General features: G+C 45.2%; 1 long non-coding RNA gene across 1 annotated transcript; it reads left to right on the top strand.

Annotated features, from left to right (window-relative positions):
* Positions 1-1682: 1682 nt before the first annotated feature.
* On the top strand, positions 1683-3827 carry LOC142804056 (uncharacterized). Its single transcript, XR_012894445.1, has 4 exons — positions 1683-2012; positions 2076-2180; positions 2236-2349; positions 2644-3827. It is a non-coding gene; the product is annotated as an uncharacterized LOC142804056 (long non-coding RNA).
* Positions 3828-4032: the final 205 nt, after the last annotated feature.

Genomic DNA, 4032 nt, shown 5'->3' with positions numbered 1-4032 from the left:
GCGTTTTCAAGCGTGAGATGACAGGTGAGGCACGTTTTCAAGCGAAGCTTGTTGAATGACATGTTGTTGGTCTTGTTGGGTCATTTTTTCAGAAAACGGTTACGCCTGCGCGAAAAAGACACCATGCAACAAACATACAAAGATGCACACACACACGTTGCGCTTCGTGTGTGCGAGTTTGTTTCTTACGTGGCGTCTCATTCACGCAGTTGTAACCTTTTTCTAAAGCTTGTAAGGACTGGGAGGTTCGCTAAAAAGAACGTTTGTGGCTCTATGCGGCGGTTAGACGGGAACATTGTGCAACGTATGCAGTATAGCAAAGGCGGCACGGCGTCAAGCCGAGGCGACGCGTGCTGCGTCTGCCACGGACGCGAGCGTCTGTGCGCTGAGCATAGCTGGGCAGCTAGGTCATAGGCTCGGTGCAAAATATTGATAATAGTTCGTTGGGCCTCGCATGCTTCACGACGCGTTTCCCGAAGGCTCAGAACACGAATAATTCTTGGTGTGCCGGAGGCAAATCTGGACTAGCCAAGTGGCCATCATCTTCGTTTCTTCGCTAGCCTTGTGCCACTAGTGCAAGCTGCCCACAAATTTTTTTTACGTTTCCAATATGATTTTACCGCACAAATTTCAACTACGATTTTTCTTCCCAATGTACTGCTGATACTGCGTACGCACGAAGGCGTTCTAAAGTTTCCAGGCCGCGATACCATTGCATTACAAGGGATAGCGGCCTGGAAACTTCTGATCTTTGTTCGTGGTCTTGACGTATATCTTTGTAAGTCAGAGTTTTATGGGTCAGAAATGTATCACTGGTTTTGTATTGTGCATCGGTTAGCTAATCATTCAAAGGGGTTTGCTGGTACACTTATGACGTGCACATATCTTTTTCGTAATTTGACAGCGAAGCATCCACTTACTAACATTTTCAGACCGCGCTGAAGCCATGCCGTCCGGCGGTCCAAGCTATGGCAGCTACTGCTGTGTATCGTGGTGCTTCAACAATGGCAGAACCCACAAGAAGCCTGGGACGAGTTTCTTCCGCGTACCACGGGACGGCAGGTGTGTTAAAGCTTTTGTATGGTTTGCATGTCTGTAGGCTTACTGTTCGTACTTGCTAAGTGAGGGTAACAATAAAAAATCACTATTCAAGCACTTCCCCTTTCAGCTGATAGTTCATTGCCAATGCAGAATGAAAGCATGGATGCAGTATGCTGGACGCGATGATCTCCTGTTTAAGCCGGCCAGCCTATTGTACGCAACGTACAGGGTTTGTAGCGACCATTTTACTGCTCAAAGTTTCATGGACCCTGGGCACACAAGGCTTACAAGTATGGCTGTTCCCAGTGTGCAAACAGCTGCACCATGTAAGTGATTGACTGAAACTCAAATATGTGCAATAGCAGCCACTTGTATTGAATCAGTGGCGACAGTTAACCGCAAAGATCTTTGCAGCCGATGGAAATACCTCACTATAGAAGTAACACTTGGAAAGTCCTAAATTTTGTGAATTGTGGGCTATTACCTTCCTAACAGCAGCTTTACATTTCTGTCGTTTTTTGATGCTCTGGACCTGCGCAACTTGTTTTGAAAGACTTTAAAGGGCTATTTCACGTTATCTTCGAGCCTGAGTGCACATGTACGTATACCTTTCATCGGTGAAAGCTGCCACTGTTAATTCCAAAAATCACAAATTACTTGTTTCCTAGTTGGTGCCTTCTCTTTTCTTCCACGTTCGACCAATTTATGCGTTTGAAAGAGCTGTTTAAGTTTCCCCATGCTACAAGCTTTGTAACTTGTACCAACTGCACATATATGCAGGTTCTCTGAGCGTCGCTTCATGTAGTGACTGTGACATGGCTGCAGAAGCTGCACTGCAAGGTGCGGATGAGCTTCAGTTTGTGTTATTTTAAGCCTCTTACTGACACATTGTCGTAATTTCATTTCTTCAGGACCTGCGGTAGAGGCTTCAAAAAGCGGCTCCCACACATTGAGGTGCCCCGATGAACAGGGTGCGTTCAGTGTCGCGATTTCTTTTTTATTTACCCAATTGACTGTTGACCAAACCTCTGCAGGTGGCAGCTCCCTTGTAGCTGGTGAAAGAATTTTTGCTGATTTCGTCTTGCCGGAGAAAACCTTAACCAGTCGTTCAGCTGTCACAAAAGGAACCTGTGTGGCCGGTAAGTTGTATGTTCACTTCAACACCAGAGAGGATTGATATAGAGACTTCCGCAGGCCGCTCGCAAGATTGTTCCGACAGCACTGTCCGAGGCACTGAACAAGCTTCACAAGACCCTCCAGAAGACGTCTCCGCCAACAGCTCCACGCCTGAGTGCCTTAGAGATAATGGTGACTATGCTTTTATTGCAGCAGTTTTTAATGTGCTATTTTATGTTTAGGACATTCTGAGGAAACTATCCTCAAAAGGACAATACGTGTGCACTTACAAAATGTAGGGGCGGGCTCTCAGTGATTTTCATTTTTTTGTGCATTGTCAACATTGTGAATGGTTTGTTTTTAGATAGTGGAATCGAAAACTTTGTATCACAGAAAGTTGTGCACCTTGGGTCTGAAAGAGCGAGGAAAGTGCTTGTATGGGATTAGTTGTTCTTCGCTTTTACATCAATTTTTTGTTTATTGCAGTGCGTTCCTGTGTGCCAGCGACAATGTCTCCATCAATGAAGTACAAGCAAACCATTAAACATCTGCAAGCCAAAGTAGCAGCACAACGGAAAACTATCAAAAGACTGCAGAGACAGCCTCACCAAGCACCGTCATCGACTTCGAAGGCCCTTGAAGTTATCCGACCGCACGTCACCGAGGAGGTTTTTAAACTTCTTTCTGCACATGTTCGCTTGAGGCCCAAACGCAAGGGCAAGCGGTTTCCCGTGTGGTTCAAGAAATTCGCTCTTCACTTAAACTTCCGAGGTCCGCGAGCATACCGATTTCTGGCTCCATATTTTTCTTTGCCCTCCCGGCGTTCATTAAAGAGGTGGCTAGCTAATGTAAAGATGACTCCAGGCATAATTCCAGGAATCCTTACTTCCATTGCAACAAATACTCATGCTTGGAATGAACGGGACCGAGTGTGCGCTTTAGTTTTTGACGAAATAGCACTCAAAAAGAATTTGTACTATGATGCTTCAAGAGACGTTGTCCAGGGTTTTACAGATGATGGCACTCATCGCACTTCAACCATCGCTGATCGAGCACTGGTTTTTCTGCTTGTTGGTGTTTCGAGAAAGTGGGTTCAACCGGTTGCTTTTACTATAGGGCACACATCAACACCATCATCTGTTATGCATAACTTGCTGGTGTCACTCATTTTGGAGCTTAGGAGCATTAATATTGCAGTGAAAGCAGTCATTTGTGACCAGGGCAGTTCAAATGTAAGTCTCGCTAACCAACTAAGAGTGACTGTAGCAAAGCCTTTTTTTGAAGTTAATGGTGAGCGGGTATATTACATTTTTGATGTTCCGCATTTAATTAAAACAATGCGCAATAATGTCCAAGCACACAAGTTATACATTGGGGATGACATCGTTAACTGGTCGCACATTGTAAGCCTTTACCAATCCTCACATGAGTTGCGATTGCGATTGGCTCCAAAGTTGACTGAACGGCACGTTCATCAGAAACCTTTTTCTAATATGAAGGTCAGCAGAGCAACTCAGGTCCTCAGTGCATCAGTTTCGATTGCTATCACGGCAATGGTGTATGCGAAGGTGCTGCCTGCCTCGGCCATCACTACAGCTCAATTTTGTGATCGTATGGACAGGATTTTCGATGCCTTGAACAGCTCGAGTAAAAAAAGAACTTCGCAAAAGCTGCGGCATGCAATCATGAAAAATATTCAGAGCTGATTGACTTCCTCCGAGGCCAGCTTCCCTGGATTGCATCATGGCAGTTTGTTGGCAGACGTCAACCACAAACCATCGTAGGTTGGCAAATTACAATTCAGGCAATTTGTCAACTATGGGACGACCTCTCCAAAAATTACAATTTTGAATACCTGTTAACACGCAGGCTTCA

This window comes from Rhipicephalus microplus, chromosome 3, assembly GCF_043290135.1.
Source record: "Rhipicephalus microplus isolate Deutch F79 chromosome 3, USDA_Rmic, whole genome shotgun sequence".
In the NCBI taxonomy this organism is placed as follows: domain Eukaryota; kingdom Metazoa; phylum Arthropoda; class Arachnida; order Ixodida; family Ixodidae; genus Rhipicephalus; species Rhipicephalus microplus.
Note: the sequence above shows the minus strand (reverse complement) of the source record. Positions and strands in the feature narration are given on the sequence as shown.